The 25,498-nt window shown below is 37.7% G+C and overlaps 1 long non-coding RNA gene across 1 annotated transcript in view; it reads left to right on the top strand.

Annotated features, from left to right (window-relative positions):
- Window positions 1-898: 898 nt before the first annotated feature.
- LOC115609590 overlaps window positions 899-25,498 on the top strand; it is a 66,344-nt gene continuing 41,744 nt past the window's right edge. The window contains exon 1 of the long non-coding RNA XR_003991916.1: window positions 899-947. This is a non-coding gene — a long non-coding RNA (uncharacterized LOC115609590). The remainder of the gene's footprint in view (window positions 948-25,498) is intronic.

Raw genomic sequence — 25,498 nt, 5'->3', positions numbered from 1 at the left:
GATGCAGGTCTCATGTTCCTCCAGAGGAAAGCGTAGTTCTGCCAGCTCCTGTATTAAGGTTCTCAGGATGCAGTTGTGCTTGTGCCAGAGCCTCTGTTTTAATTTTTCTTCTTCTAGAAGCTAGGTGTTTGGAACACTGCTAGAATAGAGTTTTTAAAGAGGTAGTTCAATGCTTTGCTTAAAGAAATGTGAAGAGAGCATATATGACTAACAGTGCTTACTAGAACTGCCCACCCTAAAAATAAAATGAAGAAGTAGCACCGACAAATATGCAAGTCTTACTGCGGGCCAACTTCCTATAATTTTAAACCTGACCAGGCATTTTAAAATTATTTATTTTGGCTGAGAGATACTGTGTCTAAGAAATTACTTTTTTTTTTTTTTTGTGGTGGTGTACTGAGAATGGGCTGTAAAGCATAGCATATTTTTTTGATGTCTCTGGTTTCTTACTGGCTTCATTAGATTTATTGGTTGGAGAAGACAAGTGCATTCTGCTCCAAAGTTTGTTGTTTGTTCACGTGTCTTCTATATATGCCTTTGCATATGCTGTACTCCATGACACCACATGTAAAATGGAAGACTAGAAGCCCTAATACGCAGTTAGCTGATAAGTAGGTTGGCCATTTACTGTGTCATAACATTGCCTCCTCAGTAACAAGATGACATATGACATCATCATGTGAATCTAAATTATAGTGATGCGTCCTTTTGCATCACCAAGGGGAGTGTGAGAGAGTTCAGAAGTCTGGAAGCGAATGTATACAAGAGTAACTCTTCCTTCTTTATGACATGTTTGTTCACTTAATCAAAAACTTGTGAAAACATCTGATATGTTTCTTACTTGTTTCTTTGAATTGCTCATCCATAACTGTGACAGATAACCCTTTTTCTTTTTCCAGGAAACTTCACATTGAAGAAGTGAGACCTATTCACAGTTCAGACATACTGTAAGTAATTCTTACACTGTTACAGTGTATGCCATATATCAGGCATTGTACAACATAGAGCGAAGTTTTACATCTGCATGGTGACATCTTCATCTTATGCAATTTATTTTCTGGTGTCTTTATAGCCAGGCATACATCTCTGGCTCTTACGAATCTTATAGAAAAAAACCACAAAAAACTGACCAAACCATGTTATTGTGATCAATATCCAATATTATCAATAATAATACTGGATAAAGCTGAGTTAGATGCTGGGATGTCTACAGGAATACGAACAATGTCTAAATGGTTAGAAATGGAAAAACAGGAAACAAGGATTTTTTTAGATCTATTTCTTATTCTGCTACTGATTCTGAAGATTTTGGACAAATCTTTTTAAGAGTGGCTATGAATCTGAAATAGACTAGAAAAAGAAATAACCCAATTGCAGTATTGCATCCTGTCATCTCTAAGACCTGATAAAAATACAGATTTTTAGAGTGAGGATGTCTTGTCACTCTTTAATATAACTCTCTGTATTTCTGTGTATGTATAAAATAGATTTGAATATAATACTGTGTCTTATCATAGAGATCTGTTTTCATTTCTGAATGTAAAATATGTTTAACTTACGCTCATGAGTAGTAAAACCCACTCATTTTAAATTTATGGCATATATGAGAAGGTTATGAATTTGCTAACATAACATCTTATGGTTTTACCAGCTTCTGGAATTTGCTATACCTAATATAAAACATGAAGAATTATATTTAAAATAAACTAAAATGAGAACTTGAACTTATATCACAGATTATTTTACCAGATGTGAAAGGCAGAAAAGACCGTTATTGGTTACTTTTCTGATACGTATAATATAACCACAGAATACCATCACTTCTTACCCCGTAACTAGTTGATAAATAGAAATATACCTGTCAGAAAAGGTACTAGTCTTCATTTAAGCTTGTTAGTTCCACCCTATCCGGAGTCTGTGTTCAGAATTAGGGAATATGTATCATCATGACTACAGCTAAGTCAAACATGTGTTGTAACTGCACACAGATAGCCAAGATGCATGCCAAATACAAGCATGCACATGTCCTTTCTGTCTGAGAGATATACCATTTTATTTTGTTTGTTCATTTAAAGCCTGAGAAAACCTAGTAGCTTCAGTTTGAGGTACATGTGTCTTTTAGACTAGTATAAGGCAAAAAAAAAAAAAAAAGCCTTTCAAGAGAGATTTCCTACCTTCTTCACTTCTTGTCATTTTAAAGATACTGTGCTAAATATTTGAATTGCTCACTCAGCAGGCACCATTGTGTGCAGAAATAGCTGGCAGTGCAGCCAAAATATGTAAGGGAAAAATTAGACGAAAGAACTATCCTACTTCCCTGAGCTGACTGAAGAAGGAAGCAGTGGAATATTTCAGTGGTAATTTGGAAAGCTGGAAATGGCTTTAGTTAAACAGATTGTCAAAGTTCTGTATAGAAAGATTTTTCCAGAGTAAGTTTCAATGGAATGAGGAGAATACAGATTCCAGATGTTCTTAGTGATCTTAATGATCTGATCAGTCTTGCTGCTAAGGATCTGTGTTGTCAATGTGGCAGTAAACTAATCAAGTTTGTTTGCAATTTGAAAGCTATTTAGGTTTTGGAGAGTAAACAAATTGTGGTGATGATCTATACTGTGAAAAAAAACAAAAAAATCTGACTAAATCTACTCACGGGTATTTTCCTAGCCATTGTTCTCAGAAAGTACTGACTGATAGTTAATTCTGTTTGACTCAGTTCACCTGAAAAGATGATCGCTTTTCTTTGTCTTACTTCTTTAGATTTTTAAAATTTTATTTTTTCAGGTTGATACATTTTTTCTTCTTTTTTTTTGCAATAGCTGAGAATGTTGTTCTTAACTGAAAATAAAATCCCAGAAAACCCCAAATCAACTAACTCCAAAACAAAGAAAAACCCCTTCATCAGTGAATTCAGTGTGCAAGCAGAAGTACTATGTAGCTATTCTACTTTAAAGGAAGAAAGGAAAAAAAAAAACTTAGCCCAGCTTTTGAGTTTGATGCTTGGGTAATTTTCTAATTGTTGAAATGCTGCTCCAATTATCACCAAATGCAAATATATAACAAACATGTCATTTCTTGATGATGATGACTTTATTCTATCACACTCACACAGTTGACCACACTTTCAGCAGTAGAGATACTGACAGTTAAATAGTAAAAAGCCAGTTATGAGACCAAAAAAAAAAAGTCTTTGGTAATCCTGAAATAAAATTCATCTATTAGCCAATGATAATTTTACCTGAGAAAATCCATAGAAGCTTCATTTAGGCATATTTTCTACAGTAATGAGCTTTAACAAGTCCAAGTCTTAAAAACTAGCAAAGCCCCCCAAAACTCCTTCAGCTCTCCATTAAGTCTTCTATCAACATTTCCAGTATGACAGTGAAAATCATTATATTAAATATTATCAAATACATAGTGAGAGTTAATTCTTGTTGACAAAAAAATTGAAACTGAAATGGTAAGTATCTGAAAAACAAGCCAAATATAGATAACTCCTTATTCATAAGACACAGGTAATTCACCCAAATTTTACAAAATCCTGCAGGTAAGCTTTAGAAAAGATATGGATTAAACCCATCTCTGTGTACCTTCATCTAGTTCCTTACAAGCTTATGAGCTGCAGCTGATCTCTTTGAACTTACCTATGTCTACTCGAAGGCATATAAAATATGGTTTTGCTGTGTTTTTAAGTTAGATACCATATAATTTTCATAACAATTTATTGTTGCAGAGGAATAAATGAATACTGATTTTTTTTTTTTTTGAGACATCACATATCAAAGGTACAGGTAATGAAAGAACTTCTTTGGTGTGTTAACGAGGATCAATGATAGATAAGCAAAACCAATATTAAATCACAGAATCACAGAATGATTGAGGTTGAAGGGCACTTCTGGAGGTCATCTCTTCCAACCCTCTTGATCAAACAGGGTGACCTAGAGTCAATTGCCCAGGACCATGTACAGACACCTTCTGAATAGCTCCAAGTGTGGAAACTCTGGAAAATACCCAAGCAATTTCTGCCAGTGCTCAGTCACCCTCACAGGAAAAGAGTGTTTCCTGAAGCTGTGAAATAAGAAAAAGGCCTTGTATGTTCAGAAGCTTGTAATTTTTTCCCAGCTATTCTACAAATACAGTATCTAAACCCAGATGGTTTTCCAGATGCCTTGAAAACTATTTTCATGCTAAAACCATTCTAATACCTCCCTGTTAAAACTGTTGTTTGGTTTCGGGTTGGTTTTGTTCTTTATATTTTCTGTTTTCAGTTTTTTTTCTCCCCTAAACCAAGGTTATGGATTTTGTTCAGATGATCTCAGCTACTCTTTCCATGCCATCTCCTTCTCCATATGACCCTTCAGAGAACAGCTATTGACTTGGACAAGCTGTGTTTGAATGTATGGCTGTTTAAATAATACATGCCTCCCACTTTAGTTCAAAGATGCAAGCCTTATCTCACTTGGAATTTTCTGCTGAATTTTTATCCGAAACTCAAATGTGTAATTCCGGCACTTTATTACTAGCTTTTCAGACTCCTGTCAGAATAATGTTTTTAATGGAACAAGCCATATAGAAAATAACTTCTAGCATTTTTTTTAATGTGGAAACAAATACAAATCCTTCCAGTACTCAGCCCTAAGTGGAGATAGTATCTGTCTTTAGAAATAGCTGCTTCAAAGAAGTTTAGAACACATTTGCGTAAACAACTGTCAGATTGTTTATGTTCAAGGAGATGAAAATTAGTTGCAAAATGCCATGTGGGAAGTTCATATGGTGTCCATAGGGATATAGAACTTCATAACTTGGATTTTACATAGAATCGTTCAAAGGACAAATTTTAAAATAATATTTCCCCTCCCATTAGACTTAAGAGCAAGGGCACATATCAGCAGAGTATAAATTGCTTTTGTTTGCTTAAATTCTGCTAATAAAACTTCCCCTAAAGGGGTGCACGTTTAGTGTAATTAGGTAGTTGGCTCCTATGGTAGTAAATGGAGCACACAGCAGAGGAAAAGGCTGTGTTTCACAGTGTTGAATTAGAGATGCATATCAGATATGCATTCAGTGTGATTCACTGAAATTAAAAATAACACTCTTCTCTCCTATTTTGCAAGCTGATCAGGAAAAAAGAAAACAAAATTGGGTGGGGGTGAGGAGGGAAAGGCACTGATGGGGGACCTATCCCAATCATGTGAGTATTACACATTTCTGTGAGGACGACAAAAAAAGAAACTATAAGGCTTGTTGAATAGAGAAGTTAAGTATATTGAATTGAAAGGAGACACCAGAAAGTGAGCTTCGCTTACAAAGGTTTTCTATAGGGGAACGAGATCCACCATGGCTGAAGTGGTGACATCCCAACAGTAATAGACCACTGCAACATTTTGGGTTATATTTAGGAGGAGCTTGTTCAAATAGGAATCGATTTGAGGAAGTACTAAATATTTGAGGAAATACTAAGATTTGAAGATCACTAAGTTAAAAAATAATTTTTATGAATTTTTAGGCTTACCCTATTTCCTGTATGAATTGTTCAAGCTTAATATTTCTCTAAGTTATTAGTCTAGGAGGGCCATTTGCCTAAAATATCACATAAGGTAGGATGGACCATATGTTTGTCACTCTTCTGGTGTTTCACAGGCCATAATCTGCTCTCAGACATCAAACAGATGTCGTATGCTTCCATGAATAAATTGAGGTTACTCTGGACAATGTTTATGCTGCATCTTACCATACATTTTATACCTGAACAGAACATTGCTGCAAGAAAAATGCATGTGGATAAGTATACATTCTAGTTTTAATTCAAACTTCAGTACACAGGAGTGTAGGTATATTCTTTCTGTCTTTTAGAAAATGATGCGCATCAGTGTCATTTCTTCAGAACATTCTTTTAAACTGGAATAGAAAAAAAGAAAATACTCTTTTTTGCAAATATTAAAAAATTAACAGAGGCAATAGAATGATGTATTGCAACTAAAAAGGTATGGATCAATAGTGAAGAAACGGATAGCTGAAAATGAAATAATTTTAAAATTCATCAAATGATCTGCAGATAGGAAGACTGTGGAGATGCCTAGGGAAACCAGGGCTATTTTTGGTTACCTAAACAAATACTGATCTTTTTTCACAAATAACGGTGTTGTACTATCTTTTAAACAGCTGTATTTTGAATAAAATTAAATTCCATAATGCCAGTACTTACGAAGTGCCAAACTCTGATTTTGATTGGATTTGTTATGATCGTAAGATGTATCCTTTTTATAAACTTCTTTTCCCCAAACTAAAAGGAAGTGTTCTAATTCTCTTTATTAAAACAAGTACAAATTCGAAATACTCTTAACAGCTATAGAACTACTGTCTTAGCTGATGAACTGAATCTGCTCGAGCCTGAATTTAATTTTTTCATCAGTTTTGTCAATTGTGCAGTACATGGTGTGTACCAGAATGTCCGTTTGCATAACAAAGTTCTTATCAAGAGCAAGATGACAAATTCAGCTGTATTGAAAAGAATCACTATATTTACTATTATTCATGTACAGTCATTGTATGTGCATGATTTATGATGATATAAAAAAAATTTTGTCTTGGGTCAGTAAGATATAAAACTCGAAATTGTGAAATCATTAATCTTTGTAGGGTTTTTGCTGCTGTACCTGTTCTGTGCTGGATGTCTGTTCTAGTCCTTTTGCTGCTTGCGGTCTGTAGATCTCTCACACAAGTAGATGACTAGAGGCACAGTTCATGAATGACTAGTGTGGCAAAGCAGAAAGACTTCCGAATTTCTCTGGCTTATGCCTTGTGCAAAAGATGAGCCAATATGATAGACACTATGGACCTGGCACCTGTCTTTCTGGGGAAAAATACAGATTTGGAAGATTGGCCCTCAATAAACATAAAAAGGCAAAGAATACATGATAGTTTCATAGCTAAACAAAAATAACTGATGTGGGATGAAAGCTGAAATATAAGTGTAGAAAAAGGCATATGACAAATAAAGGATTCATATCAATATTATTTAAAAGATCAGCCAATAATTATTAAAGAACAAACAACCAAACTCAAGCATGTTTACTCACCAGCCAAAATTAGACTATAGCTGTAGCCCAGGGCAACGTTATATTTCTGTGCAAGTCTGCCAACATCCAGTTGGATCTTCAGTTTGCAGCTGTCCATGATGCCCTACAGTGATAAATGAATACTTGTGTGTTAAATTGGAAGTGCAGAAAACTGCGTAATTTAAACCAAAATTAATAAATAAGGATAGCCTTAAAAATTGCTCTTTGTATAAAATCTGTAGCTTGGAGCTGCAATGATAAGCTTCCAGTTATTTTTTTTAATAGTTGTAGCTTGAAAGCACAGCAGCTAAACATGAACATTGTTTTGTTTGGTAAACCACACATTTCCTTTCCTTAATTTGTCATCTCATGCTAACTCCCAGATATGTATTCAAATGCAGCAGTTTCTCCGACATGTAAAAAGTGTCACTGGCCTTCTTGGAATAAAGGGCATTTTTTACACCTCAGAAATGTATGCTACCCGAGACCTTTAAAATCTGCTGTGTGATGTGCCAATGGCTTTTCTTGGAGGCAGAATCATTTCTGCACCATTGTGAAGAGAGTCCTTTGGTCTGGATGCATTTTGTCAGCTGTCAAGCTCAAAATCATAGGGTTGCTTGCATATTGATACAAAGAAAGGACCAAAGGTGAAGCTTGATTGTTGACTTTATTGTCTAATAAGACTGTGCAAGTCAGGAGTGTTGGGGTATGACTGATCATTACTTTTGAGTCCCAGTTAGCATCAAACTGATCTCCTTTAATTGCTTTTTCATGTGATGCTTTGGTGATTAAGATACGTGATGCCTCGAGGTCTTAGATGAAAACCATTTTTTTTAAGGAGTGTCACTTTGCTAAATGGTTCCATCTTTTTTAAATTTATATTTGACTTAGTCAAACAATGCAGTTTCATTTATCTTCACTTCTGAAAGACGTCTGCAGTCCCTGAGTTTCTGAATTCATTATGTAAGGTGAATCTTCAAAAATCAAGTCTTGAACAGGATGTGCTGCTTCCAAAAGTAAGTCTAACTACTCCCTGAAATTGTTGAAAAAAAACATTAAAGAAAAAGAAACCCTTCTATGTGAGTGTAGGGAGCTTCACTTCGTATCATTTCTAATGTTTACAACATAGCTTTCTCGCATGCCAGTGGAGGAAAAGAAGGCGTTTCTAAGGTATTCATGTGTAAGGTTTCAAATATTTACTCTAGGGTAGCATTAATCACGGCTTGAAACTTTCTCTCTTGTGGCCATGAAAGCAGCTTAGGCTTTCTTGCATAGTGGTAGACATGTAGAAATTCACATCTGGTCAGATGAATTTGGCCTCCAGTTTTCAAACTGAGAATAGTTTTAATTACAAAAACCTAATAGGCTGAAAAGAGCTTGCTCATTGTGGGAAACTGGCATAGAGCCTTCTGACTGTTATTTTATTTTCAACTCGTCTAATATAGTATGTAATATTTGAATGTGTAGATGGACAGTAAGAGTCTATAAATCACAACATCATTATTTTCTGTTTTAATCTCCGGAGAAATCCTTAGTGCATCATGTGGTTGCTGAATATGTTATTTGGAAGCTGAGTTTCAGTACTGATGCTTAGGGGCTGAAGGAAGTTCATTTTAAATATGTAAGGTAAACATGCAAACAAATACCGTTATTCAATAGTTATTAGAAAATAAAAAAAAAATGTGACTGTGAAATCATCTTAGACAAATCTGTCAATCCAGCAATGTTCCAAACATGAAATACAATCTTTAATTCGTTTCAATGTGAAATTAGTTATGAGTGATGTTCATTTGACAGGAATGGATATTGATTCGGTACATTCAACAAAGACTGAAAATCCCTGATGAAACAGGGAGTCTTTGACATCATCTGGTCTGATAAAGACAGGATTTTGACAGCTTTAAGCCAGTTTTATTTAAATACACTGTTGAAAGGGGAGCTAGCTCTAGAAAACACTTGAGTAGATTCAGAAAGCATCCTAATCCCAGCATTCAAGGGAGTGTGGAACTAGCTGCCAAAAATCAGAAACGTTGTAGACTAAGGAGGAGAAACTTTGCTTTTAATTTTTTTTTATTTTATGGAACATTAAGCCATTAGACTTCTAGAGAAGATAGACTGGTCAATTTAGTTATCTTCCACTTCTGTAGGAACAAGAACTCATCTTCTAGGAGTAGACTAGTAAACTAGGAAAAAAGAAAAGTAAATGTTAATTTAATGCAGAATTGCCAAGAAGTGAATTAATAAAAGAACTGTGAGATGTGCAAAACAAAGGTTGTTTGAGGTTGTTTGGGGTTTTGGTTGTTTTGGGTTGCATCCCGACTAGAAGAAAGTGAAGCAGGAGGGCCAGGAGACCTCCATGGATGGACAAGGAGCTGCTGAGGAAACTTAGAGGGAAACAAGAAGCTTATAGAAGGTGGAAGCAAGGACAGGCGGCCTGGGAAGAATATAGGAGCATTGCCCGGGAAGCTAGGGACCAGGTTAGGAAAGCTAAGGCCCAGCTAGAATTAAGTTTGGCAAGGGATGTAAAAGATAACAGGAAAGGATTCTATAGATACGTAGCAAATAAAAGACAGACGAGGGACAATGTGGGCCCTCTCCGGAAGCTATCAGGAGAACTGGCTACCATGGATTTGGAGAAGGCTGAGGTTCTTAATGACTTCTTTGCCTCAGTCTTCACCAACAAACGCTCTGACCACACCACCCAAGTCTTGGAAAGCAAATGCAGGGACTGTGAGAATGAAGACCTTAGGCCCACTGTAGGAGAGGATCAGGTTCGAGACCATCTTAAGAACCTGAACGTGCACAAGTCCATGGGACCTGATGAAATCCATCCACGGGTCCTGAAGGAGCTGGCGAATGAAGTTGCTAGACCACTGTCCATCATATTCGAAAAATCCTGGCAGTCAGGTGAAGTTCCTGATGACTGGAAGAAGGGTAATATAACCCCCATTTTCAAGAAGGGCAAGGTGGAAGACCCGGGGAACTACAGACCAGTCAGTCTCACCTCTGTGCCTGGCAAAATCTTGGAACAGTTTCTCCTGGAAGACATGCTAAGGCACATGAAAAACAGCGAGGTGGTTGGTGACAGCCAACATGGCTTCGCTAAGGGGAAATCCTGCCTGACCAATTTGGTGGCCTTCTACGATGGAGCCGCGGAACTGATGGACAGGGGCAGAGCAGTTGACGTCATCTACCTGGACTTGTGCAAAGCGTTCGACACTGTCCCACATGACATCCTTGTCTCTAAATTGGAGAGACATCAATTTGATAGATGGACCACTCGGTGGATAAAGAACTGGCTCGATGGCCGCACGCAAAGAGTTGTGGTAAATGGCTCGATGTCCAGTTGGAAACCTGTAACGAGTGGTGTCCCTCAGGGATCGGTGTTGGGACCGGTCCTGTTCAACATCTTTGTCAGCGACATGGACAGTGGGATTGAGTGCACCCTCAGCAAGTTTGCCGACGACACCAAGCTGTGTGGTTCGGTTGATACGCTGGATGGAAGGGATGCCATCCAGAGGGACCTTGACATGCTTGTGAGGTGGGCTGATGCCCACCTTATGAAGTTTAACCAAGCCAAGTGTAAGGTCCTACACCTGGGTCGGGGCAATCCCAGGCACTGCTACAGGCTGGGCAGAGAAGAGATTCAGAGCAGCCCTGCAGAAAAGGACTTGGGGGTGTTGGTTGGTGAGAAGCTTAACATGAGCCGGCAGTGTGCGCTTGCAGCCCAGAAAGCCAACCGTATCCTGGGCTGCATCAAAAGAAGCGTGACCAGCAGGTCAAAGGAGGTGATCCTGCCCCTCTGCTCTCGTGAGACCTCACTTGGAGTACTGTGTACAGTTCTGGTGTCCTCAACATAAAACGGACATGGAGCTGTTGGAGCGAGTCCAGAGGAGGGCCACGAGGATGATAAGAGGGCTAGAGCACCTCCTGTGTGAAGACAGGCTGAGAGAGTTGGGGCTGTTCAGCATGGAGAAGACAAGGCTGCGTGGAGACCTGATAGCAGCCTTCCAGTATCTGAAGGGGGTCTATAAGGGTGCTGGGGAGGGACTCTTCCTTAGGGACTGTAGTGGTAGGACAAGGGGTAATGGGTTCAAACTTAAACGGGGGAAGTCTAGATTAGATATAAGGAAGAAGTTCTTTACAGTGAGGGTGGTGAAGCACTGGAATGGGTTGCCCAGGGAGGTTGTGGATGCTCCATCCCTGGCGGTGTTCAAGGCCAGGTTGGACAGAGCCTTGGACCACGTGGTTTAGGGCAAGGTGTCCCTGCCCATAGCAGGGGGGTTGGAAGTAGATCTTAAGGTCCTTTCCAACCCTTACGATTCTACGATTCTATGATCCTTTTGTAAATGTCTCATATGCCAGTGCTAGAGGTCTTGCTAAGAAATGAGAAGAGTTGGAATGACAATCGCCATATATCCTTCTGGGCCTGCCCCCTCCCCCATCATATTTTTGTTGATTATCCCAGTTAAAAAGCTGCTGAATTAGCCATGATCTGGTAACGTGTGAGAGCAAACAGTATACATTCCATTGTAAAGTAGGAAGTAATATCACACAATTATGAATAGAGGGTATAAGCCATATGGACACAACAGGGCATTCTGTCTTTGGAAGCAAATTTTGAAAAAGTTGTCACACATAACTTGGTTTCAGTGCAATGCTAGAGTAGGCAAAGATGACTTGTTCCTTTTACCTATTCTTCCTGCCTGTTACTTCATATTCCTCCTACTATTCTACTATTTAATATTTTTCCTATTATTCTACCTGTTCTTCCTATTATTCTATACCTAGTCTTCCTTTTACATATAATTGCAAATATTTACTAGGAGAGAAAAAAGTTATAATACTAATATAGTCTGTTTTATTGGAATTCTATATATAAATTAGATGGTAACACTGCAAGAAGGATATTGAAACAGTTAAAGAGGTTTCAGAGAAGAGCAGTGAAAGTGATTAAAGTATTGGGAACTGTGCCTTAAGAGAAACTATCACAAATCAATTTAGCTGCTAAGTAAGTCATCACAAGGAGGATATGATCACATTACAAACACCTGTATGGATGCAGAAATCTGAGGAAACTGCAGTTAACCATAAATTCCAACACTTGTATTGTTTCTACTGTATTTTTGTCTTAAATGTCATGTACTAAACAAAAGAATACAAAACTGGATGAGATAGTAATTTTAAAAATTCATAAATTACTGTGTAGGTATTTTTAAAGAGAACAAGAGAATGCCAGTGGTGAAATTTTTTTTCCTATAAAGTTTCCTGAGAGCTTGATTTGCAGCTGAGTTATTTATTCAGCCATTTAAAAGCTGAAAGCAAGAGAAAAGAGAAGTTATTTATCACTTGACAAATTGAATCTCAAAACTGGAGATCATAATTTTTCATCTGCAAAAATAAACTAAACAACAACAAAAACAAACATAGGAAAACCCAGAACACAGAAAAGAAATCCAGAATCTTGAAAAGATTTTGAGGCACCTATTAAATAATTGGTCAGGTGTAATGAGAAAAATGAGGAAGAGATTCATCTGAAAGGGCTGTTTATGTTGCTGAGGTATAGAAATACCCTTTAGTTTCTAGAAATTCATTCAATTTGGAGCTTCAGCTTTGCTTTTGCAGCACAACTTTTCTAGTGTGATGCATTCAAATTTCAAACAGGAGATCCCAAAGAAGTGACCACGGTTGCCTATGCAATAAGGGAGATTAGCAATGATTCTCTGGTCACGGAGGTTGTTCCTAGGAAGTGCTCCAGGTGAGATGCTCTGCCAGTGGAGCTAGAGACCGCTGTTGGACACATATCTGTCACCACGGCTGCTTAGGAAGCAAGTGTAAAAATTCAATCACAGCACCTTGTGTATGAAAAGTAATGCTCAACCAGGCAGGCATTATAGAGATTAGGGAATGATTTTATGTCTGTCTGTGAAGAAAACAGAAGTCTGGCTTGCCCATAAAATAAAAGATGTAACAAGTTTTCAAAGGCAAATGAAAGCTAACCATATAGGGCTACTGATAATACGTGCTAACCAAGGTGATAAGTAATCATTGAAACAATTCTCAGTAGTTACAGAATATTCTTATAAACTCTAAATTTTACCCAGAGGGTTGTGTTTCTCTAAAAATTAAGCTTTATTTTAAACTAGCTATTTGAGTGAGGAACAGAATCATAAGGGTAGAAGTGAGAAAATTCGTGGGTTGAGATAAAGACAGTTTAATAGGGAAAGCAAAAGCAGCACACACGAGCAAAGCAAAATAAGGAGTTGATTCATTACTTCCCCTGGGCAGGCAGGCGTCCAGCCATGTCCAGGAAAACAGGGCTCCATCATATGGAATGGTTACTTGGGAAGACAAACACCATCACTCTGAACATCTCCCCTTCCTCCTTCTTCCCTGCATCTTTTGCTGCTGAGCATGATGTCGTATGTCATGGCATATCCCTTTGCTCAGCTGGGGTCAGCTGATCCAGCTATGTAACGCCCAATTTCTTGCGTAACCTCAGCTGAGAAGCAGAAAAGACTTTGATGCTGTGCAACCACTGTTCAGTAATAACTGAAAAACCAACCTGTTAACAAACAACACTGTCTTCATCATGAAACCATAATGTAGCCCCATAGCAGCTACTATGAAGAAAATTAAATCTGTCCCAACCAAAATGAGTACACTTAGCAAGTCAGAGTCATCAGAACATGCTTGGCTTCAGCTCTGTCAATATAGTGCTGGGTTTTGGTTTTGTTTTTTTTTTTTCCTTATGTTTATTTTTGCAGAACTAAATTTCTAGAAGAAATTAAATGCATAAAACAATTGTTGAAAGAAGGCATGGTTCAAGGATATATAGGAGCCTCTGGTGAACTGGCTTGGGTGCTGTTCTGGCCACCAGATTGTTTCCTTCTGCTCTGCAGTGGAACTATATTGTGTTGATCCTGTCATTTGTGGTAGAGGAATAAAACTACTTTAACTGAATTTTCAGTTGACAACAGTTGTTGAAGGCAAAGGCCTTTAAATCGTGAGAGAGGTATGCTACCAGTTCTTTTCCCTTCTTCTCCTTATGCTTACAAATTTTGGTCTTAATACCATTTATTTTTGCTGGTGTTGTCAAAAAATGTTTCATTAATTTGCATCAACTAAAGATTCCCCTTAAAGAATCCTCTGAAATTAATAGGATTTGATTGCTCATAGTTCTACATGTAAGTTAATATGATCCAACAGGCATTGCTTCTGTACATAAATAAACAGTGTGAAATTATAATTACAGCTAGTAAGTAGAGCAAGAGAAGCAAATTCATCTAATATTCCTGCAAGCTTTATGTGTACTTTTTTTTTTTTTCTCCTCCTATTAATTTCATTTTAAACACATAATTCTTTCTGCTCTGGCAGTACTACCAAGCATGAGGGAGCAGTGAATAATGCTGAATATGGTTTGGAATACATCAATGTTCCGTATATTAACGTGTCATAGAGACAATTCTAAGCAAGCCCAAATAAAATTGAATGTTACTTAACCTTGCCTGGTCCTCATGCCTAAGCTGATTTATTGATATGCAGCACCACAGTGTAGCAATAGGGCAAAGTTTTGCAGGTTTAAACCATTCTAAACTTCTTTCACCCACTTAGGTACAGATAAAAAAAAATTGGGTTTGGTGAGTATGGTATTTTTTATGCATTATTCAGTCATGCTCCTCCTAATGTGAAGCTAAATAGCAGTGATGAAGAATCTGTATTTTCTTTGCTGTTGTTGCCCATCAGGTCAGGTAGAGCCACTTAGGAAAGAGACTGCCCTTCAGGAACAAACATAGAATCACAGAACCAACTCAGTTGGAAAAGACCTTTAAGATCAAACCCAACCATTACTCAGAACTGCCAAGACCACCACTAAACCATGTCACTGAGGGCCTCATCTACACAGTTTTTGAACACTTCCAGGGACGAGGGACTTTGCAGAGTGTGGTGGAGCAGGCACTTACTTCTTCAGTCTAGGAAAATGAGTTGTCAGAATAGTGAAGGCTTGAGGTGGAGCTGGGGGGAGCTTTGCTGAAATGCACTCCTCGCAGTCAGAGTAGGCTTAGTTAAAGTATGCTTAGTTTGTAGAAAGGTGGTGGCAGATCTACTTCAAAGGTTTGTTTCTCAGGATATCAGAGAAAAACTTTGGTATCAGTACTCTACAGTTAGACAATTTATCAATGCATATCCACTCCACAAATTAAAGCTTAAGCTATTTCCTGAGCTTGAGCCTAACAATTCATCAAGCAAATCTGTAAAAACATTCTACAAAATAATGGTTACTGTACTGTTCCTTATCATTGTAAAAAGCTATGATAGATTGATTTTAAACTAATTAAGTTTTTGTAATCAAACCATTATCTTAGTCCGCAGTCTACTAAAATCACATGAAGCAAACAGATGTATTAAACAGATCTTTCAGCCTGTTACTAAGTGTTGTCCAAAGAACTATTGTGAAACTCTTCTGCAGTGTTTTTTCCAGACAATTTTTTCTCAGTAATTTGACAGTATAATAAAGTGATTTGTTCAGGGATGATCATTCATTTATAGAAAAAATAATTTGATTCAAGATTGTCAAAAGTGACGAGCTAAACAGACTTTGATAAAATGTGACTTCAAAAACTCCAGAAGAAGCTAACTTTAAAAAGTGAGCTCTTCATATCACGAGTGCACTCTTCAGCTCCGAATTCCTCAAGCTTTCACCTTCCTCTTAAGGGGACTTCTAAAAGGAGCCAAAATTAAGATGGCTGTCATTCGCAGTATTCTTGAATGCAGAGTGGGTAGAGGAAAGTAAAGATTCTTATTGGCGAATTACATTGGATTTGCATTGTATCCTGATCTGAGTGAATAAAAATAGATACACAGAAGACTTTGCAATTTCAGAGCAAAGAACAGTTTCAGTCAGCGGGGGGAAAAAAAGAAGAAAAAGAGGTTGCTCGGAGCTGGAATTAGGGAGGACTGCTGAAGTCTCTGCTCCTGAAGGGAAATTGTTCTCCTCTTATGTATCAGCAAAAAGAGTGGAGAGAGAAAGAGCTCTGCTTCAGAACAAGCAGATTTGCTGTGAATCCAGGTTGATTGCAGAGCAGTGACAAAGGAGTGGAAGCAAAATCCTGCCCTGCTTGCTGAGTGAAAAGAAAAAAAACCAACAGGAAAACTGCAACAGCACTTTATCATTTCACCTTTAATACTTGATTGTCATTCTTTGCACAAGGTCAAAAGCAAAGGGCAGTGAAATCTGGAGGAGATGGTAAGTGTTAAGTGGTGATTGTACTTTAACTGTGCTAACTTCAAAATGGCAGTATGTAGCCTCCCAGTATATTGAACACTGTGATTCAGTGGAAGAGAGCTCCACAAATGTCACCCCAGGATCCAATTTACAGAAGGAAAATGGGGAAAAAACATCATATGGAAATTTATTCTGCCACATTGCTGGAGCAATATGGTAGGGGTTGTCATTCATATCAAGACAAGGCCTGCAGAAATAAACTAGATAAAGATTATCACAGTTTTATTGAACTTACGGATTAAAAATATTTTTGGAGGTTGGTGGTTTGTTTTGGGTTTTTTTTTTATATGTTTATTGTTCTGTGAAGATCTGTTGAGTAACATGGAGATTATTACTGCCCCAGTACTTTAATTTCATTATTTAAAAGGTCCGTACAAGATTTTTTTAGCTGAAACAGCTCCGAATTGTCATTAAAAGGTTAGGTACATTAAAAGGTTAGTCTTTTTAATAGACTTTTTGGTAGCAATAGGACACAGGTTAATGGTTTTAAACTGAAAGAGGGTACATTCAGATGTGACATCAGGAAGCAGTTTTTTATGAGAGGGTGGTGAAACACTGGAACAGGTTGCCTAAAGAGGTGGTAGATGCCCTATCGCTGGAAACATTCAAGGTCAGGTTGGATTGGGCTCTCAGCAACCTGATTTAGTTGAATATGTCCCTGCTTACTGCAAGGGGGTTGGACTAGAAGGTCCCTTCCAGCTGAAACTATTCTGTGATTCTGTACTTTCATAGAAGTATTTAATGATTTTCAAGGAGAGCATGGGAACCCATGAGGTATGAAGATAACAGAAAGAAATACTGTAAGAACCTTGGTTCTGTTCTCTTAGCTGTAGATAAACTTCGGATTAGACAATGCAAAGACAAAATGGGAGGTTTAAAAAGGGAAAATATAGAAAGAACAAAAAATCCAATACAAAAGTCCATTTTTAAAACAGTAGAAACACAGGATAAGCTTGTTAGCATCACTGAAGTAATTCATAACCCTTTTAGTAAAAACTTACAAATAACATTGGTAAATACTCAAGCAATTCTGAACCTTCAAAATCTTCTGGATATATATAATTTATAGTAAGCGTGCTTGAAATTTGAAAAAAGCCAATAATAATAATTAGTCCCTTTTAAATATTAGTTCTATTTGCTTATTAATTTTCAGAATAGTAATTTCTTATCTAACTACCCATCTTGGTCAGTATGTTTGGTAATTATACTGAAATAAAAGCCTTCTATATATACCAGACTGAGATATTTTTTTTTAGAGAGGCTGGATACAGCAAAAGGAGGGAAAGTTGGTTTCTTGTTCACAAAAATTGCTGAGGTTTAAGTTGATGCCAGGCTCTTCAAAGAGAAAAAAGAATGGTACTAGACTGTGTCTGAAAAAAATGCACATTTTGGGGATCAAAATTACATTAGATGGAAGAATACACTTAATATATTTCAAATGGTGTTACTTCCCTTCTGACTCAGTGAAACTGAAAACAAATTCATTTTAAAGTCAGTTGCATCCAAGGTTAGTCACATGGTCTGTGGTGGGTGTTTTCATTGATTGCGTAAACAGAAATTGAATGTATGTTTAATATAGTGTCTTTGTCCCCAGGGAAATCCCAAGGAAGAACATTTTGTTCTCAAGTGCCCTTTTCAGTTTACAGCAGAAACCAGTGTGGTTGTTATTCTAAACATCCACTGGCAGGATGGAGGAGAAACAGAGAAAACAGAATCAGCTTAAGAGAATGCAAATGCCCAGGGTTGTAGATGTTGGCATTGATACTGTGAAGACTTGCTCCAGAGCTTTACTTTATGCTTTGCAAGCATTCCTGGTAAATTTAGGTGAAACTGTTCAAAGGGCATAAAGTTAAGTGAAGATGCAAAGTTTTGCAGAGTAATGTGTTTGGTTGCCTGTTTTTGTTTTGGTTTGGTGGTTTGGTGGTTTTTTCCCCAAGTTGCAGCAGACCATTAGAGTGGATGTCTGATTGAAAGGGCAATGGACCTACCTGATTTAAAGCATAGCTTTCCTTTTTCTTCCCTCATATTTGCACTTCTTATTTGTTATGAAGTGTATTTCTGTGGGTTTCAAAGTAGCTTTTTCTTGATGAAACTTCGTCAGCATTTATTGCTTTGGGATTTTTTTGCAAGCAAGATTTCAGAAGTATTCCAGTAGAAGTATAGTTTAATTATTTTAGAGTCATTCAAATTATTTCAATATTAACCAGAAGTGGTATTAATAAATTTTTAAAAACATTTCCCTCAAATTTGATGCCAGTGATAAAACCAATGAGTCAATATATATCTCTTCCAAAACCTGAAGTCTAGAACTTGACTTAGAGTTGCCTAGTTTCTTCTTATATCTGTATAAGTGATAACTAGCGGAGATACAAGATAGGCATTGAATCCCAGTCTGACTGACTGAGCTACCCTTCTTGGATCTAAATATTTTTTTAATGCATTGAGACCTTTCTTACTAAGGTGACTGTCCTAAATAACGTACACTGTGGATGTTAGTTGGAATGAATCATACTAATATATGTCAGTTGATACTGATGTTCATTGACAATGGCAACACAGTTCTACAGGCTTCTGTGAAGTAAAGGAGGGACTTTTTCTGCTTTATTCACCTCAGAAATACTACATGATATTGTAAAAACGGTTATTTTGTAAAGCTTTGAGCATAGCTGTCTTGTCAGGTAGGTTATTAGATAGGCTAATAATTGGCTAGGCATGTGTTTCAAGCTGGTTACCCATCTTTGGTAGTTGCATTTCATTTTATGTAGTACACACAGCAGTGTACACAATACACAAGGTTAGAGTGGTTACTCTTGCCTGTAATTGGTAGTATTAATCACATTTTTGGGTACATACTGCTTCAAGTGAGAAGGCTTGCAACAGGCTAAGAAACTACAAAGCTTTTCTCAATAATTGTAATATTTACATCAGCTGCTTTATTACTAGTGATGTTTTTCTTGTAAACTAGACATACTAGAATAGAAAGTAAGCATACGCCAGACGTATCACTACAGCGAGGCCCTGCTCAGATTAAACACCACCTATGGCATGTTTAAGTTTACTTTCCTTTTTGGCTTCAGTTGCAGTTTTAATACCTGAGATACCTATCTTTATTCAGCAAGCTGATGAAACGTTTCTGTGTAATTTTGTTTAGGCAGTTCTGCTTTCTTTACACTTGCTTGTGGCTGTGTTTCAGGCAAACTTCAGGAGATGGATTGCAACATGTAAGCCTAAAGTCTCAATCAGGAATTAAATTACCTTCTTTCAATATCTGGACATATAATCAGCAAGGCAGCAGCAGCAGCGACTGAGCTAAGCCTGGGGTTTGAGCTTTAGATCCAAGCTGTACAGGGGGTTCTAAGCCTAGGGACACCCAAGCAGTGGCCCTGGCAGCTCTCAGCAGCCAGTCAGGAGAGCCGGGGTCCGGAGCCAGGAGCTTATGCGGGAGGTTTAAATGGTGCTAAGGAGCATGACGAACAGGACATGGCATGAGAGTTTATCTCTGTAATCTGCAAGTTGGGTCCATACCTCAGGAAAGTACTGAGTGTTCTGGGTTTCTGCCACACTGGTGGGCACTGGACTTGGAGCCAAAACCACCATGTCTGCAGAAACAGCCCCTGAGAAGTAAGACGCTTCTACTCAGAGCTGGTAAGGAAAGAGGTATCAGTACGGGTGGTAGCCTACAATGAACACCCAAATACCTCTTCTGGGGAAAAAACTAGTACCTACACAAATTGTGCACAGGTTGAGGATCTGTTGCATCAGGTAGCTGAACTACAGGGTACAGTTGATAGGCTGTGCAGTATTAGAGGGGCTGAAACAGAGATAGATACATAATCTGAGAACTCCCTTATTCCTTCTGGATGAAAAAAATAATTTCTGTAATCTGTATTTTATTTCAATTTACATGTATTGCTTCTTATCCTCTTTTTGGAAATAGATTATTCCATTTCTCTGTGCGTCAATCTTTACTAATTCTTTAATCTTTATCTTCCCTATATTCCCTTATCGGTACTAACAATAGGAATTTTTCTATTCCTTTGTAGACTTCTGATTGTGAACAATAATGGAAGATAGTGGGTAATGAAAGAGGCATAGTGGCCTGACCTAAACCTGAGGAAAATGTCCTGATCCACTTGAATAAGGAAAAAAAAACCCAACAATTGCAGTATGGCAGATTCTGATGTGAGAATTTGTTTATAGAGATCTCAGCTCTGAAAGTCTTAGTGGGGTCAGTCTGCCTGGAAAGGTGACAACTTGTATGGACAGCACTCTTGTCTTCTTTTCCTAAGAAAAGGGAAACATTTAGAAGTGAAAAATGAATCTTCAGGTAAAAAATAATGTAAATGCAGTTAAGAAGAAATACCAGTATAGCTGTGTGTCATACATGTTGCAAGAGGAAAAAATGTCTAAAATTTCATTTGATGGAATAGGAACCAAGAAAATATGGTAATTAATGGAGTAGAGACATCAATAGCCACATAGGTTGGGAGTGAGAAATATTATTTTGATTGGGTTAAAGAGATTTGGGATGAAACAAGTTTACTGATAAAGGATAAGAAATGGAAAAGTAGATTAGGAAAGAGAACTGAAAAATTAACAATGCAGGGAGAACTCAATATAGAACTGATGGACTGAGAAGCACTTTGTTGTAATGAATATATTTAGGGTGAGAATGCTAAGCTGATAAATAAGGCAAAATAAAAAAAACTCTGGTGAATCGCATGAGATCAGCCAGAATGAATCTGATAAACCAGTGGTAAATACAAGGGGGAAGATGCTCTGGGTGAAGAAAAAAGCTTGGGCAACAAAACTTTTCTTTTGCAGGAGTAAATAGTGGATTAATTCGGGTACAAATCATAGAATCATTTAGGTTGAAAAGGAACTTTAAGATTCAGTCCAGTTGTTAACCTAACACTACCAAGTCCATCACTAAACCACGTCCCTAAGTGCCAGATCTACAAATCTATTAAATACCTCCAGGGATGGTGACTCTTTTACTTCCCTAGGCAGCCTCTTCCAGTGCTTGACAAACCTTTTGGTGAAAACATTTTTCCAAAGATCCAATCTAAACCTCCCCTGGCACAACTTGAGGCCATTTCCTCTTGTCCTGTTGCTTGTTACTTGGGAGAACAGACTGGCACCTACCTCGCTACAACCTCCTTTCAGGTAGTTGTTGTAAGAGACTGTGTCAGTGAAAATACAACCGAAGAGACAGCATGGTCGAAAACCGACATTGCTGACACCACTGCCACAGCGGATGTTTGTGCAGGATGTTTGTCTCAACATTGCTATGGCAGGAAAACCACTGACACTTCGGAACAACAAGGGGGGCAAACTCAGAGAAACTCAACCAAACCGCTGTGCATGTGGACAGACCCAGGGTCAAGGAGACCGAGGGGCCTGGAGGCCCCTGAGGAGTACCTAAAGCTTCTGGAAGACCCCTAGTGATGGTACTGGGCATGTGCACCACTGCTGGGTGGAGGATGTGGTTAAGCAGAACAGGTGATGACAAGTCTAAAAAAAGAACAGCACCAACCAGCATCGAGGGGAACATTTCCCCCGCCAGACTTGGAAACTAATCGGACTGTTAGGATGGTGCAGCCCCGGGGTGGTAGCTGTTGCTGTGAACTCTTTAATTCTCTCCTCTTGCTTTCCTTCTTTTCTCTCTTTATCTCTCTTTCTATCTCTTTGGAATTTGCAAATTTGTTGTTGGGCAAATAAAATTCCTTGACACTTGACTCCATTTTGAGTCTTAATTCTCTTCCCGAGAATATGAGCAAAACCACACTCTGACCTTTGACCGGCATGCAACAGTACGCAGGAAACAACTGGTATTATTAAAGACTGAAGTGAAAAAAAGCATTAAGTATCTCAGCCTTTTCCTCAGGCTTTTTCACTTTGTTTCCCCCTGTATCCAGTAAAGCATGGAGCCCTCCTTTTGTTGCTCATGTATTTATAGAAACATTTTTTATTGTCTTTTACTGCAGTAGTCAGGTTAAGTTCTAGTTGGGCTTTGGCCTTGCTAATTTTCTCCTTGCATAACCTCATAACATCCTTGTAGTCCTCCTGAGTGGCCCGCCCTTTCTTCCAAAGGTCAAAAGCATTCTTTTTTTTCCTGGAGTTCCAGCCAAAGCTCTCTGTTCAGCCAGGCTGGTTATCTTTCCCGCTAGCTGATCTTTTTGGCACATGGGTTTGGCCTGCTCGTGCACTTTAAAGATTGCTTTTTTGAAGAATGTCCAGCCTTCCTAGATTCCTTCATCCTTCAGAACTGCCTCCCAAGGGACTGACTCAACCAGGTCCCTAAACAGGCCAAAGTCTTCCCTCCAGAAGTCCAAGGTACCAGTTCTTTTTATTTACTTCTCCAAGAATCAAATGATGTCATTGGTGATCGTTACGCCCAAGGTAGCCTCCAACCATCACAACACCCAGAAGTCCTCCTCTGTTTGCAAACAACAGATGAAAATGGGGGCTGAAGAAAGAAGGAGGAATAGAACAGTAGAATTCTAGAAGGTGATGAATAGGCTTTCTAAGTGTAAGTTAAAAGAGGAGGTGAACCATGAAACCGAGAAGAAAAAGTGAAAGAAAATTTTAAAGAAAAGAGAATTAACAGTGATATGTAAATAAAGAGAAAACTCCATGTCTGTATGTGCAGGTGTGTGTATGAATTCTTGTATGTTTAAAAGGAAAATTATTTTAAATTGCTTTATCTTCTCCTCTTAAAATGTCTAAATGGCTTAGCAATTGGACAGATCGAATGAAAAAGATGTGTGTGTTCAGGAACTTTTACAATTACAGAAAATAAAAAATAAAAAGCTCACTATAAAAAAAGTGACACAGTATGTATTACTTAGACCATAATCAGGTGACAGTATGCTTTTCAGAAACCCCAAGTTGTAATGTATACTGTATACTGCAAAATAAGTCTTTTCCACTTCAAATTGTTTTGCTACCTCTGTGAGTGGAAAAGGCTCCTTAGCTAAACTGTGGGCTGGGGTGTTTTTCAGAGAAGAATGTAGTGATATTGCTGAAGGCAAACATTTTTCCTGTTGTCAAGCCCTTTGGCATAATGTGTTCACCGTGCCAATTTCTGCATTGTGCTAAAACTCTTTTTCCCTCTCTAAAGCACTTTAGAGAGTTTATGTTCAACCATGAGGCCAAGATTGCCCAAGCATATGTTTGGGAGGAAGGCAGTTTTTCTGTCAGCTTCAATTTTGATACAATGATTGATGAATTGCACTCGGAGGAATATAAATGGTAGCCTGGTTTCACTATGACAGTAGAGTTGATTTCATTTGAGTAAATCTAAATACAACAAATAGTGAGATAACAATATCTGAAAAGCTCTAGGGTAATAATCTTCTATGTTCTCTTTGCCAAGCAGAGAATATCTCTGGCGTCTGGTGGTTTTCGTTGGGGTTTTTTTTTGGGGGGGGGGGAGCGGTTTGGCAAATAGTCACTAAATACTTCATATGATATGGAATTTAAGAAGAACAGGTTTGCAGCAGTATGACAAGTGTAATGGTGCCAGTTAGCATTTCAGAACTTAGAGATGACTGGCCATCTGGGAAAAGGGGTAATTTAAGGTCAACACAAGAATAGGAATAAAAGCTGAAACACACTTTCTTCATCTGCAGCAGTTATGCTGCCAGAAGATTGGTATTAATGTACAATCAAGTATTGTATGTTCCAGAAATAATTCCATCATAAGTTTCAGTAGGTCTGTCATATTACTTTTGTTCCAAGCATATGGCTAAACTGGAATTAAAAGCTTCTCTCAAGCCAGTGCCGTCTATTTCAAAGGAAAGACTGGTATGGCACTGTTTGAAACATAATGTGGTGTCAGTTACAGTTCCCCGTGAACAACAGAGAATGAAATTGATAATGTGATAGAAAATTAATCTCCTTAGTAGTAGCCTAAAATTGTGAAAATTGTCTGCTGCTCAGAGGAAACAAAAAATCTTACCCATGCAAATTTTGCTAAGCCTGGCTAACTTCATCAGTTCAGTATGGATTTCATTCTGGGTATTGTTATATATCTATTTACTTGTTTGTGACACCAAAATATACTGGAAACTAGGCAATTTTCCTTATCAAGGTACAGTACTTTCTGGAAATTTACATGCACTACATATGTGCAAAGGGACACATGCAAAAATTAGGTACAAAACTGTATTTTTCTGTTACTGTTGATCATACATCATAAACATTGTCTTAATCAGGTTCTTCTATGCCTATCTAAGTGATCATTTTTATTTAATTTGTTTTCATGAAATCAATTCATTTGAAAGTATATTTGAGCTTTATATTTAATTGGAGAATGTAGTAAGAGCCTTTCCCATCAACGTCATTATTTAAACTTACATGAACAATGATTGGGTTTTTTTATTGTTTTTGTTTTGTTTCTCTTGAAATCAATTTAAATGAAAAGAGAAGGGTACTCCAGTTCCTCCAAATTAAATGTCCATGTTTCCTAAAGGGAGAAAACTTTGTCTAATAGGTCATTTCTTAAACTTTAGGAAATAATTCCCAGTTTCATAGATACATTGCAGGTACACAGTCATCTTTGTGCATACTCCTTATATTATGAAATGTTAAGTTAAAGCTTAAAAGAGTTCTTTCATAGATCTTCTTTAAAAGCCTAATGAAAACAACGTTTGACTTACAGAGAGACAAAACATCTCTCTCACATATTCCTCACAGATTTCTCATCTCGATATCTGAAGAGAAAAATCAGTATAAATACAGATTTCATTTTTAGAAACAGAGCAGATGAGGCAACTGTCATCTCAGTGCAGCTATTGCTAGGCTGCTAACAGCACCTGAACTGTTATGAAGCTAGCTTCTATGTCTGTACCATAGAAAAGTTTATACAGGTTATCTAGGCACAATGAACATTTTTTTAATAAATTCACCTAGGTATTGAAGAATTGGGGGAAAAGGTATCACTAAGTTTGGAAGGTAAAGTTGACATAGGAAGAAATGTTTGTGGATTCATCAAGAATTTTGTCTGTAAATTAGAAAAATCTATTTCCAGAATATGAAAGACCTGGAATATATTTTCAGTATTAACAGCAGAGATATGAAAACCCAGTTGCATATGGGTCTGGAGGACAGAGTCAAAATGAGCAGACTGCATGTCACTCAGAGTAAGGAGATT

This window comes from Strigops habroptila, chromosome 6 (assembly GCF_004027225.2).
Source record: "Strigops habroptila isolate Jane chromosome 6, bStrHab1.2.pri, whole genome shotgun sequence".
Lineage (NCBI taxonomy): Eukaryota > Metazoa > Chordata > Aves > Psittaciformes > Psittacidae > Strigops > Strigops habroptila.
The sequence above is the reverse complement of the archived record's forward strand: the minus strand, read 5'-3'. Positions and strand labels throughout refer to the sequence as shown.